At 43.0% G+C, this 15482-nt stretch overlaps 1 long non-coding RNA gene across 1 annotated transcript; it reads right to left on the reverse strand.

Moving 5' to 3' along the window:
- Positions 1–8178: 8178 nt before the first annotated feature.
- LOC124029226 lies at positions 8179–8852 on the reverse strand. Its single transcript, XR_006837743.1, has 2 exons — positions 8547–8852; positions 8179–8474 (listed from the first exon to the last, which is right to left on the reverse strand). It is a non-coding gene; the product is annotated as an uncharacterized LOC124029226 (long non-coding RNA).
- Positions 8853–15482: the final 6630 nt, after the last annotated feature.

Genomic DNA, 15482 nt, shown 5'->3' on the forward strand with positions numbered 1-15482 from the left:
ATATAGGTATGTGTATGTATATGGTATATGTGTATAGGGTATGTGTATGTATATATGTGTATATAGGTATGTGTATGTATATATGTGTATGTATATATGTGTATATAGGTATGTGTATGTATATATGTGTATATAGGTATGTGTATGTATATATGTGTATATAGGTATGTGTATGTATATAGGTGTATATAGGTATGTGTATGTATATATGTGTATATAGGTATGTGTATGTATATATGTGTATATAGTTATGTGTATGTATACAGTATATATGTGTATGTATATATGTGTATATAGGTATGTGTATGTGTAAGGGTTTTCCTGTGGTGAAGTAGAGGAAGACCAAAACGCAGCGTGGTTATATTGATTCATGTTTAATAAAAACAGATAAACATGAACACTACAAAACAATAAACGTGGAAAACCAAAAACAGTCCTATCTGGTGCAAAACACAGAGACAGGAACAATCACCCACAAACACACAGTGAAACCCAGGCTCCCTAAGTATGATTCTCAATCAGAGACAACTAATGACACCTGCCTCTGATTGAGAACCATACTAGGCCGAAACATAGAAATACCCCAAAACATAGAAAAACAAACATAGACTGCCCACCCCAACTCACGCCCTGACCATACTAAATAATGACAAAACAAAGGACATAAAGGTCAGAACGTGACAGTATGTATATATGTGTATGTATATATGTGTATATATGTATGTGTATGTATATATGTGTATATAGGTATGTGTATGTATATATGTGTATATATGTATGTGTATGTATATATGTGTATATAGGTATGTGTATGTATATATGTGTATATAGGTATGTGTATGTATATATGTCTATATAGGTATGTGTATGTATATAGGTATGTGTATGTATATATGTGTATAGGTATGTGTATATGGGTATGTGTATGTATATATGTGTATATATGTATGTGTATGTATATATGTGTATATATGTATGTGTATGTATATATGTGTATATAGGTATGTGTATGTATATATGTGTATATAGGTATGTGTATGTATATATGTCTATATAGGTATGTGTATGTATATAGGTATGTGTATGTATATATGTGTATATAGGTATGTGTATGTATATATGTGTATATAGGTATGTGTATGTATATATGTGTATGTATATATGTGTATATAGGTATGTGTATGTATATATGTGTCTATAGGTATGTGTATGTATATGGGTATGTGTATGTATATGGGTATGTGTATGTATATATGTGTATATATATATGTGTATATAGGTATGTGTATGTATATATGTGTCTATAGGTATGTGTATGTATATGGGTATGTGTATGTATATATGTGTATATAGGTATGTGTATGTATAGGTGTCTATAGGTATGTGTATGTATATATGTGTATATAGGTATGTGTATGTATATATGTGTATATAGGTATGTGTATGTGTATATGTGTATATAGGTATGTGTATGTGTATATGTGTCTATAGGTATGTGTATGTATATGGGTATGTGTATGTATATATGTGTATATAGGTATGTGTATGTGTGTATATAGATATGTGTATGTGTATATGTGTCTATAGGTATGTGTATGTATATATGGGTATGTATATATGTGTATATAGGTATGTGTATGTATATATGTGTCTATAGGTATGTGTATGTATATATGGGTATGTGTATGTATATATGTATATATGGGTATGTGTATGTATATATGTGTATATAGGTATGTGTATGTGTATATGTGTCTATAGGTATGTGTATGTATATGGGTATGTGTATGTATATCTGTGTATATGGGTATGTGTATGTATATATGTGTATATAGGTATGTGTATGTATATATGTGTATATAGGTATGTGTATGTATATATGTGTCTATAGGTATGTGTATGTATATATGGGTATGTATATATGTGTATATAGGTATGTGTATATGTGTCTATAGGTATGTGTATGTATATGGGTATGTGTATGTATATATGTGTATATAGGTATGTGTATGTATATATGTGTATATAGGTATGTGTATGGGTATGTGTATGTATATATGTGTATATAGGTATGTGTCTATAGGTATGTGTATGTATATATGTGTATATGGGTATGTGTCTATAGGTATGTGTATGTATATATATGTGTATATGGGTATGTGTATGTATATATGTGTATATGGGTATGTGTATGTATATATGTGTATATAGGTATGTGTATGGGTATGTATATATGTCTATATAGGTATGTGTATGTATATATGTGTATATAGGTATGTGTATGTATATATAGGTATGTGTATGTATATATGTGTATATGGGTATATAGGTATGTGTATGGGTATGTGTATGTATATATGTGTATATAGGTATGTGTATATAGGTATGTGTATATAGGTATGTGTATGTATATATATATGTGTATATGGGTATGTCTATGTATATATGTGTATATAGGTATGTGTATGGGTATGTGTATGTATATATGTGTATATAGGTATGTTTATGTATATTCACTATAACCTCTAACCTCTGTATCACTATAACCCCTAACCTGTCACTATAACCCTAACCTCTCTCCTCTGCTCTCATCCTTCATCTATAACGGCTAACCTTGTAACTATAACCATCAGATCCTCCTCTAACCCTCTCCGAGTTGGGCATCTCCGGCCGGCCCACACTATATTGCGTCCTACCCTGACAGGTCGCCCTAACCCAGGTCACTATAACCCCTAACCGCTCTCACCATGTCCCCCAACTCTGTCACTATGGCCTTCTCCATTGTCACTATAACACCTAACCTTGGTCACTATAACCTAACCATGTCACTCTTATCATTGCTATGTCAGACTATACACAATTAATCTTCTCCTTTCCCCCTTCTGATGACCCGAATCGCATCTCTGCATGTCTGGCAACATATCAGTGTGGATAACGGATAACCACTGTCAGCTGAACCTCGGCAAACCATGTGCTCTTCCTCCCGGGAAGGACTGCCCGTTCACATGATAAGCCATCACCGACTATCACTATAACCCTCCCTGTCGCCAACCCTGAACCCTGATCACTACAACTAACCCTGTCGTTCTCTATAACCATAACCGGTCCCGTTCCTGTAGGTTCATGCTCACAACACCCTAATCCTGTCACTATAACCCTAATCCTGTCAGGTCTAACCCAGGCACTTGTCATCTCCCGTCTGGTCACTATAACTGCACCGCTGTTGGCTGGGCTAACCCTGCCTGTCATTATAACCCTTCAACTCTGTCACTATAACCCGCAACCCTGTCACTGTTAACCTTCCCAAGTTCTGTCACTATAACCCCGCTCCTCCGTTAACCCTAACCACTGTCACTATAACCCTAACCCTACAAGACCATAACTTGTCACTGTATAACCCTCAACCTCCAGGCACTATAACCCTAACCCAAACTAAACTCGTTCATCCACCTCTGGCCTGTCGCCTCCCTACCACTGAGGAAGTAAGCTCCCGCTCACCCAGTCAAAACTGTTCGCTGCCCTGGCCCCTAAGTACAAACTCCCTCAATCAGGACAAGTCAATGACACCACCTTCTGGAGAACACCTGAAACCCCACCTCTTTAGGAATACCTAGGATGGGTTAAGTAATCAAACTCACCCCACCCCCTAAGTTTTAGATGCACTATTGTTAAGTGACTGTCCCACTGGATGTCATAAAGGTGAATGCACCAATTTGTAAGTATGTGCTCTGGATATATGTGTAAATATGTAAATGTAAATGTAAATATGTGTATATAGGTATGTGTATGTATATATGTGTATATAGGTATTTGTATGTATATATGTGTGTATAGGTATGTGTATGTATATATGTGTATATAGGTATGTGTATGTATATATGTGTATATGGGTATGTGTATGTATATATGTGTATATGGGTATGTAATAATAATAATAATAATAATATATGCCATTTAGCAGACGCTTTTATCCAAAGCGACTTACAGTCATGTGTGCATACATTCTACGTATGGGTGGTCCCGGGGATCGAACCCACTATGTGTATATAGGTATGTGTATGTATATATGTGTATATAGGTATGTGTATGTATATATGTGTATATAGGTATGTGTATGTATATATGTGTATATGGGTATGTGTATATAGGTATGTGTATGTATATATGTGTATATAGGTATGTGTATGTATATATGTGTATATGTATATATGTGTATGTATATATGTGTATATGTATATATGTGTATATAGGTATGTGTATGTATATATGTGTATATGGGTATGTGTATATAGGTATGTGTATGTATATATGTGTATATGGGTATGTGTATGTATATATGTGTATATGGGTATGTGTATGTATATATGTGTATATAGGTATGTGTATGTATATATGTGTATATGGGTATGTGTATATAGGTATGTGTATGTATATATGTGTATATGGGTATGTGTATGTATATGGGTATGTGTATGTATATATGTGTATATGGGTATGTGTATGTATACAGTATATGTATGAATGTTTATGTATGTACATATATATATATATATATTTACCAAAAAATATGTGGGGGATTGGAAATGATGCAGACAATTATATTGATGGAAGCAACAATCTTTCTGAAATATTAAGCTGATCCTCCCCTATAAAAAAAACCTAAAAAACATCGATTCCTATTTTGTTCATGTTTAAGTGACATTTGCATTAAATGTGGGTTGGCCAAATGCCAGCGAGCAATGAGGATTTGGCTCAATCGTACGTAATATTGAACGACTGTCCAGAATCGACTCGGGCTGATTTCTTCTGCCATAACTGAGGAGACACTGCCGGTGTCTTGACAGTGACTCACCAGAAGTGGCACGATGCAAATTCACATTCATTTTACCCATCCACCTCAGATAGTTTTCAGTTCAGTTACATTACACTATTACATGATCATAATACAGCTGTAACAGCCTTATACAATGAACAAGTAGACATATTCTCATTGCTCAAAATGGTATTTTATTTGAACAGGAAAGATATTACAATATAAAAATCTCGTGGGGAGTAGGATCAGAGACCACAACATCACCTAGTCTCCACTGCAGCCTGTGACTAAAACTGGCCTTTCACTATAACCAATACCATTGGCATCCATCTCTTGTATTGCTACCATGTTGTATTGCTACCATGTTGTTGTCATGTTGTATTGCTACCATGTTGTTGTCATGTTGTGTTGCTACCATGTTGTTGTCATGTTGTGTTGCTACCATGCTGTGTTGTCATGTTGTGTTGCTACCATGTTGTTGTCATGTTGTATTGCTACCATGTTGTTGTTATGTTGTGTTGCTACCATGTTGTTGTCATGTTGTATTGCTACCATGTTGTTGTCATGTTGTATTGCTACCATGTTGTTGTCATGTTGTATTGCTACCATGTTGTTGTCATGTTGTGTTGCTACCATGTTGTTGTCATGTTGTATTGCTACCATGTTGTTGTTATGTTGTGTTGCTACCATGTTGTTGTCATGTTGTATTGCTACCATGTTGTTGTCATGTTGTATTGCTACCATGTTGTTGTCATGTTGTATTGCTACCATGTTGTTGTCATGTTGTGTTGCTACCATGTTGTTGTCATGTTGTATTGCTACCATGTTGTTGTCATGTTGTATTGCTACCATGTTGTTGTCATGTTGTGTTGCTACCATGTTGTTGTCATGTTGTATTGCTACCATGCTGTTGTCATGTTGTATTGCTACCATGTTGTTGTCATGTTGTGTTGCTACCATGTTGTTGTCATGTTGTATTGCTACCATGTTGTCATGTTGTGTTGCTACCATGTTGTTGTCATGTTGTATTGCTACCATGTTGTTGTCATGTTGTGTTGCTACCATGTTGTCATGTTGTATTGCTACCATGTTGTTGTCATGTTGTATTGCTACCATGTTGTTGTCATGTTGTGTTGCTACCATTTGTAACGCCAGGGTAGTGGGTTCGATTCCCGGGACCACCCATACGTAGAATGTATGCACACATGACTGTAAGTCGCTTTGGATAAAAGCGTCTGCTAAATGGCATATATTATATTATTATTATTATGTTGTCATGTTGTGTTGCTACCATGTTGTTGTCATGTTGTATTGCTACCATGTTGTTGTCATGTTGTGTTGCTACCATGTTGTTGTCATGTTGTGTTGCTACCATGTTGTTGTCATGTTGTATTGCTACCATGTTGTTGTCATGTTGTATTGCTACCATGTTGTCGTCATGTTGTGTTGCTACCAACCATCTCCCGTCTTCTCTTCCTTTCCTGTCTTATTCTTCCCATTCACTCAGGTCAGAGTGACCATCCTCCCTTCCCTCCCTCCTCTTCCTTTCCGGTCTTGTTTTCCCCGATTCACTCTTCTGAAAGCTGGTCGCTCTGGATAAGAGCGTCTGCTAAATGACTTAAATGTAAATGTAGAGTACACATTGCCTGTTACCTTGCCAACCAAGAGCCTTGAAAAGAGCTACATGCCCAAGTGTAAACAGTGATCATCTACAGCAACATCAAGGAACAGCCTTCAGTAGGGGGGGGGCGTCATAGAACAGCTTCAAGGATGAGATTTCACAACTCACAGAGACAGACTTTCAGCCAGGTCGTCTGCCCTACGTATGTCCAATCTGCTGAGAGGCGGACATGTCAATAACGGGATCAGTTTGGTGAATGTAATTGTCATTACATTGTGGTACAGTAGTCGTAGTAAACGGAGTGAACAAAACATTAGGAACACTCCTTCCACTGACCAGGTGAAAGTTACGATCCCTTATCGATGTCACTTGTTAAATCCACTTCAATCAGTGTAGATTAATTAGATATTCCTCTCGTGGTGTGGGGGGCTGTCCTTTGGCAAAGTAGGTGGGGTTATATCCTGCCTGTTTGGCCCTGTCCGGGGGTATCGTCGGACGGGGCCACAGTGCCTCCAGACCCCTCCTGTCTCAGCCTCCAGTATTTATTCTGCAGTAGTTTATGTGTCGGGGGGCTAGGGTCAGTCTGTTAAATCTGGAGGACTTCTGTCTTATCCGGTGTCCTGTGTGAATTTAAGTATGCTCTCTCTAATTCTCTCCCTCTTTCTCCCGGAGGACCATGCCTCAGGACTACCTGGCCTGATGGCTCCTTGCTGTCCACAGTCCACCTGGTCGTGCTGCTGCTCCAGTTTCAACTGTTCTGCCTGCGGCTATGGACCCCTGACCTGTTCAAAGGACATGCTACCTGTCCCAGACCTGCTGTTTTCAACTCTCTAGAGACAGCAGGAGTGGTAGAGATACTCTGAATGATCGGCGATGAAAAGCCAACTGACATTTAATCCTGAGGTGCTGACTTGCTGCACCCTCAACAATTACTGTGATTATTATTTGACCCTGCTGGTCATCTATTAACATTTGAACATCTTGGCCATGTTCTGTTATAATCTCCACCCGGCACAGCCAGAAGAGGACTGGCCACCCCACATGGCCTGGTTCCACTCTAGGTTTCTTCCTAGGTTTTGGCCTTTCTAGGGAGTTTTTCCTAGCCACCATGCTTCTACACCTGCATTGCTTGCTGTTTGGGGTTTTAGGCTGGGTGTCTGTACAGCACTTTGAGATATCAGCTGATGTAAGAAGGGCTTTATGAATACATTTGAAGGTGAGGACACAGGTTAAAGAAGGATTTTTAAGCCTTAACATGGATTGTGTATGTGTGGCATTCAGAGGATGAATGGGCAAAAAAACATTTAAGTGTCATTAAACGGGGTTATGGTAGAAGTTTTTCATTCTTAACAGTTTCCTGTGTGTATCAAGAATGGTCCACCACCCAAAGGACATCCAGCCAACTTGACAACTGTGGGAAGCATTGGAGTCAACATGGGCCAGCATCCCTGTGGGAAGCTTTAGAGACCTTGTAGAGTCCCATACCCTGACGAATTGAGGCTGTTCTGAGGGCAAAGGGGATACAACTCAATAACATACTCCATTCATAACCACTGCATTGGGAACATCCCATGTAGCCGTACTATCCTCTGATTCAAATGAAAAGGCTCTGATCATGTCACATCGCGAGAGAATCACAAATCCTCTCATTCTGGGGTTGCTTCCTAAACAGCAGCCTTTTGACCAGGGACCAGAAGCCGAGGACTGAATTGTGTTTGTTTCCAAAGAAGACCCCCAAGACACATAGGATACAGTGTATTTATTTCATAGGTTACATGGCAAAGATGCAAAATAACAAGATTGATATTGTTTTTTAATAAATGGCAGTCATCTTCAACATTAGCAGAAATGGTTTGTTCTCCGGCATGACAGACGGCAATATTCTCAGACCTTGAAGGGTTTAAACTTCTGCCTGGTTTAGTTACCAATACTACCCTCAAAAACAGACCTTGAAGGGTTGGTTTAAACCTCTCCCTACCATAACCTGGTTTAGTTACCGATACTACCCTCAAAAACAGACCTTGAAGGGTTGGTTTAAACCTCTCCCTACCATAACCTGGTTTAGTTACCGATACTACCCTCAAAAACAGACCTTGAAGGGTTGGTTTAAACTTCTGCCTGGTTGAGTTACTGATGCTAACCTCAAAAACACAGCCAACCGAAAATACATGAAACTTAATATTTTTTATTTTTAGCGTGAATGAAAGATTTTCTACTGTTCAAAACATAAGAGTATTTCAATTCATGGCAACAAGTCTTATTCAAGATTAATATTAGATAGAAACATTACATTCATTTTACAATAAAAAATATTTTTTGCACAAAACATTAAAAAAAAGAAATAAATAAAAGGCAAAAAGAATGGGGTGGAGACACCCCACCCAGACCAAGGTAAAGAACAGGGTGGAGACACCCCACCCAGACCAAGGTGGAGACACCCCACCCAGACCAAGGTAAAGAACAGGGTGGAGACACCCCACCCAGACCAAAGTAAAGAACAGGGTGGAGACACCCCACCCAGACCAAGGTAAAGAACAGGGTGGAGACACCCCACCCAGACCAAGGTGGAGACACCCCACCCAGACCAAAGTAAAGAACAGGGTGGAGACACCCCACCCAGACCAAGGTGGAGACACCCCACCCAGACCAAGGTAAAGAACAGGGTGGAGACACCCCACCCAGACCAAGGTGGAGACACCCCACCCAGACCAAGGTAAAGAACAGGGTGGAGACACCCCACCCAGACCAAGGTGGAGACACCCCACCCAGACCAAGGTAAAGAACAGGGTGGAGACACCCCACCCAGACCAAGGTGGAGACACCCCACCCAGACCAAGGTGGAGACACCCCACCCAGACCAAGGTGGAGACACCCCACCCAGACCAAGGTAAAGAACAGGGTGGAGACACCCCACCCAGACCAAGGTGGAGACACCCCACCCAGACCAAGGTAAAGAACAGGGTGGAGACACCCACCCAGACCAAGGTGGAGACACCCCACCCAGACCAAGGTAAAGAACAGGGTGGAGACACCCCACCCAGACCAAGGTGGAGACACCCCACCCAGACCAAGGTAAAGAACAGGGTGGAGACACCCCACCCAGACCAAGGTGGAGACACCCCACCCAGACCAAGGTAAAGAACAGGGTGGAGACACCCCACCCAGACCAAGGTGGAGACACCCCACCCAGACCAAGGTAAAGAACAGGGTGGAGACACCCCACCCAGACCAAGGTGGAGACACCCCACCCAGACCAAGGTGGAGACACCCCACCCAGACCAAGGTAAAGAACAGGGTGGAGACACCCCACCCAGACCAAGGTGGAGACACCCCACCCAGACCAAGGTAAAGAACAGGGTGGAGACACCCCACCCAGACCAAGGTGGAGACACCCCACCCAGACCAAGGTAAAGAACAGGGTGGAGACACCCCACCCAGACCAAGGTGGAGACACCCCACCCAGACCAAGGTAAAGAACAGGGTGGAGACACCCCACCCAGACCAGGTGGAGACACCCCACCCAGACCAAGGTAAGAACAGGGTGGAGACACCCCACCCAGACCAGGTGGAGACACCCCACCCAGACCAAGGTAAAGAACAGGGTGGAGACACCCCACCCAGACCAAGGTGGAGACACCCCACCCAGACCAAGGTAAAGAACAGGGTGGAGACACCCCACCCAGACCAAGGTGGAGACACCCCACCCAGACCAAGGTAAAGAACAGGGTGGAGACACCCCACCCAGACCAAGGTAAAAAACAGGGTGGAGACACCCCATCCAGACCAAGGTGGAGACACCCCACCCAGACCAAGGTAAAGAACAGGGTGGAGACACCCCACCCAGGCCAAGGTAAAGAACAGGGTGGAGACACCCCACCCAGACCAAGGTGGAGACACCCCACCCAGACCAAGGTAAAGAACAGGGTGGAGACACCCCACCCAGACCAAGGTGGAGACACCCCACCCAGGCCAAGGTAAAGAACAGGGTGGAGACACCCCACCCAGGCCAAGGTAAAGAACAGGGTGGAGACACCCCACCCAGACCAAGGTAAAGAACAGGGTGGAGACACCCCACCCAGACCAAGGTGGAGACACCCCACCCAGACCAAGGTGGAGACACCCCACCCAGACCAAGGTGGAGACACCCCACCCAGACCAAGGTGGAGACACCCCACCCAGACCAAGGTGGAGACACCCCACCCAGACCAAAGTAAAAAACAGGGTGGAGACACCCCACCCAGACCAAGGTGGAGACACCCCACCCAGACCAAGGTGGAGACACCCCACCCAGACCAAGGTAAAGAACAGGGTGGAGACACCCCACCCAGACCAAGGTGGAGACACCCCACCCAGGCCAAGGTAAAGAACAGGGTGGAGACACCCCACCCAGACCAAGGTGGAGACACCCCACCCAGACCAAGGTAAAGAACAGGGTGGAGACACCCCACCCAGACCAAGGTGGAGACACCCCACCCAGACCAAGGTAAAGAACGGGGTGGAGACACCCCACCCAGACCAAGGTAAAGAGCAGGGCAGAGGTTAAAGTAAAGCAAACAATAGAATTCATCTTTTTCAGTACAGAATCACAATCACAAAGCTTCGGCAACAGAACCATAACTAATCTTAAAAAGTACAACATACTCAGTGAGACTTATGAAAAACCTTCCCTTAACATAAAGAATATACTGCAATCACAACGGACCCCCAGCTAAACAAAGCTGCACAAAACATTTTGGAGTTCAAGCCCGTTAAGAAGAAAGGCACAAAGAACCAGACAGGTTTGCAACACGGACCGACTCAGACTCTGAAGCAGATCGATACAAGCTTACATCTTACTAGGTAGGTTGAGGATAGGTTTGAGGATAGGTAGGTAAGCATAGGGTAGATCAATAGAGATAGATACATTACTTGGCCAAAAGCATGTGGACACCTGCTTGTCAAACATCTCATTCCAAAATCGTAGGCATTAATATTGATTTGGTCCCCGCTTTGCTGCTATAACAGCCTCCACTCTTCTGGGAAGGCTTTCCACTAGATGTTGGAACATTGCTGCTATAACAGCCTCCACTCTTCTGGGAAGGCTTTCCACTAGATGTTGGAACATTGCTGCTATAACAGCCTCCACTCTTCTGGGAAGGCTTTCCACTAGATGTTGGAACATTGCTGCTATAACAGCCTCCACTCTTCTGGGAAGGCTTTCCACTAGATGTTGGAACAATGCTGCTATAACAGCCTCCACTCTTCTGGGAAGGCTTTCTACTAGATGTGGGAACATTGCTGCTATAACAGCCTCCTCTTCTGGGAAGGCTTTCCACTAGATGTTGGAACATTGCTGCTATAACAGCCTCCACTCTTCTGGGAAGGCTTTCCACTAGATGTTGGAACATTGCTGCTATAAGAGCCTCCACTCTTCTGGGAAGGCTTTCCACTAGATGTTGGAACAATGCTGCTATAACAGCCTCCCCTCTTCTGGGAAGGCTTTCACTAGATGTAGGAACATTGCTGCTATAACAGCCTCCACTCTTTAGGAAGGCTTTCTACTAGATGTTGGAACATTGCTGCTATAACAGCCTCCACTCTTCTGGGAAGGCTTCCCACCAGAGGTTGGAACATTGCTGCGGGACTTGCTTCCATTCAGCCACAACAGTATTAGTGAGGTCGGGCACTGATGTTGGGCGATTAGTCCTGGCTAACAGTCGGCCTTCCAATTCATCCCAAAGGTGTTCGATGGGGTTGAGGTCAGGGCTCTGTGCCGGCCAGTCAGGTTTTAGTCCGTCGGACTGCCGGATGGTGAAGCATGATTCATCACCCAAGAAAATGCATTTCCACTGCTCCAGATTCAAATGGCGGCGAGCTTTACACCCCTCCAGCCGTTATTACACATGGTGATCTTAGGCTTGTGTGCGGCTGCTCGGACATGGAAACCCATTTCATGAAGCTCCCGATGAACAGTTCTTGTGCTGACGTTGCTTCCAGAGGCAGTTTGGAACTCGGTAGTAAGTGTTGCTTCCAGAGGCAGTTTGGAACTCGGTAGTGAGTGTTGCTTCCAGAGGCAGTTTGGAACTCGGTAGTGAGTATTGCTTCCAGAGGCAGTTTGGAACTCGGTAGTAAGTGTTGCTTCCAGAGGCAGTTTGGAACTCGGTAGTGAGTGTTGCAACCGGGGACAGATGATCTTTATGCGTTTCAGCACTTGGCGGTCCGGTTCTGTGAGCTGGTGTTGCCTAATACTTCGCGGCTAAGCCGTTGCTGCTCCTAGATGTTTCCATTTCACAATAACAGCACTTACAGATGACTGGGGGCAGCTCTAGCAGGGCATAAATTTGACAAACTGACTTGTTGGAAAGGTGGCTTCCTATGACGGTGACAGGTTTAAGGTCACTGAGCTCTCCATTCTACTGCCAATGTCTGTCTATGGACAGATTGCATGGCCGTGTGCTCGATTTTATTTTACACCTGTCAGCAAAGGGTGTGGTTGAAATAGAACCACTAATTTGAAAGGGTGTCCACATACTTTTGGATAGATAGATTGATGGACAGATGGATCAGCGGGGGGTTGTGGCCAGTGGCTCTAACAGCTGCTGCCTTCTGTAGATGGGTTAAGGCTCTGTAATGCTGTGCAGCAGGTCCCATGGCATTGTAATGTCATCCACCTAGCTGGCTCTCTGTGTGGAGATATTGAGCCAGTAGACACTATGTCCCATTATGGCATTGTAACGTTATATAGAAGGCATTTTAACGTTGTTGATGGCATTTTAACATTATATAGAAAGTATTGTAACATTATATAGAAGGCATTGTAACGTTATATAGAAAAAGCAAGTGCAATCAAAGGGGTGGACCTGCACTACATGGAGAATGTTCTCTTTGAGCATCTCAACCAATGAGCTGGGAGCTCTAGACTTGGCATTAGACTTGGTATGAAGTCTGATAGGTGTCGCATGAAAAAGCCAGTTACTGAGCAAGAGGAAGAAACCACAGACAGTTACTGGAGCAGAGGTATGAAACCACAGCCAGTTACTGGAGCAGAGGTATGAAACCACAGCCAGTTACTGAGCAGAGGTATGAAACCACAGCCAGTTACTGGAGCAGGGTATGAAACCACAGCCAGTTACTGGAGCAGAGGTATGAAACCACAGCCAGTTACTGGAGCAGAGGTATGAAACCACAGACAGTTACTGGAGCAGAGATATGGAAACCACAGCCAGTTACTGGAGCAGAGATCTATATAGATGTTTGGCCATAGATGCTATGGCCAGTGAAATGGCAGCAGACATGGAGAATGTTCTCTCTGAGCATCTCAAATACTGATGAAGGAGCTCAAGCTACTAACAACTAGCCAGCTTCCTTGCATTGGTTGTGTATGGAACTAAATAAGGGTGATAAATGTTATGTGAAACAGGAAAGCTGAAGCAAATAGAAACGAAGACACTAAGACATGAAATGCTGACGAGAAGTGAACTATGACCGCTGCGATGGTGTCAAAGAGAAACTAGCGTATAGATCTAGAGATGCAGACATCTTGTCACTGATAATGCCTCCGTTATTAATCCTTGTGTTTGTTCTTCTAGTTCGGGAAGGAGGGAGCATCAGACGGGACTCATTATAATGCTGTTACAGTCTCTCACAGATCCAACGGGTGATACCGTGTTAAAGGGGAACTTGCATACATAAACCACCACTAGAAACATCCACACTATTGAAACGGCTCCAGTGGACTGAATGTAGAAATATGGTACGATAATGTACATATTATGTCATCTGACTCATGCCTCTGTAGGTTTGTCAGTATACATCGTTTTACACTTGAAGGCACGAAATATATATATAATTATAAACAGTATTTTTAATATACATAGCCTATGTTTTTTTTGTTGCTTTAAATGGGGAATCTTATTTAAGATCAAGAAATTATACGTTTATTAACTTGGTAAAAATAAAAGGGGGTGTGCTCTCCGAGATATTTAAATTTGTGAAGGTGTGCTGCCACCTGATTGGGATCCACTGATCTGCATATAATTAGCATATTACTGCACAAGCACCATGTTAAGTGCCTTGATCTGATTAGTTAAACTACACCCAAAATATATTTTGTATTTGTTTTCAGTTCATTGTAGTCCCAAAATGTTTTGCTTGTCAGCTATGAACAACAATGAACTAATGAAACAAATACCAAAGAGATAAAGGAAAACTCCCCCAAAACGAACAAATTTCAGTGTACCCGGGGGCAGAGGTCATACACATAAGGAGCAGTATGATGTAGAGCATCTAGTACACAGAATAACATCAGCTGTAGTCTATCTGCATCGTTCAACAACATAACGTAACTGGGGGAGGAGCTGAAACAGGGCCCAGGGGGTTAGGGGGAGGAGCTGAAACAGGGCCCAGGGGGTTAGGGGAGGAGCAGAAACAGGGCCCAGGGGTTAGTGGGAGGAGCTGAAACAGGGCCCAGGGGTTAGGGGGAGGAGCAGAAACAGGGCCCAGGGGTTAGGGGAGGAGCAGAAACAGGGACCAGGGGTTAGGGGAGGAGCAGAAACAGGGCCCAGGGGTTAGGGGGAGGAGCAGAAACAGGGACCAGGGGTTAGGGGAGGAGCAGAAACAGGGACCAGGGGTTAGGGGGAGGAGCAGAAACAGGGCCCAGCCAACCAGACATTATCAATATGTAGACAGAGTGTTTAACAGTCAAAAGGATACAGTCTTACTGTCACAAGGCCAAAGACCCAGAAAGAGATTCACCAGAGGGAGGAGAGGAGGCATTTCTCCCTAACCACCGATCATCATTTAACAGTGAAGACCCTGCTCCACAGGCCAGGTTGATACTGTCCGTTGGTCTGGTCCGTCTGCTCTTCCTCAAGAGGAGGAAGTGGAGGACCTACGTATTCTATCTGGGAGGGAGGGAGATTCCTAACCAGTGTTACAAAAGTAACACGTTACGTAATCAGATTACTTTTATGAGTAACAGAGTAAAGCAACATGTTACTTTTTCAAATTGGGTTCTATTATTACAGTTACTTCGACAACACATGAGTTACTTTCAGAATCATCTCTCTG

This window comes from Oncorhynchus gorbuscha, unplaced genomic scaffold, assembly GCF_021184085.1.
Source record: "Oncorhynchus gorbuscha isolate QuinsamMale2020 ecotype Even-year unplaced genomic scaffold, OgorEven_v1.0 Un_scaffold_5814, whole genome shotgun sequence".
NCBI classification, from domain to species: Eukaryota; Metazoa; Chordata; class Actinopteri; order Salmoniformes; family Salmonidae; genus Oncorhynchus; species Oncorhynchus gorbuscha.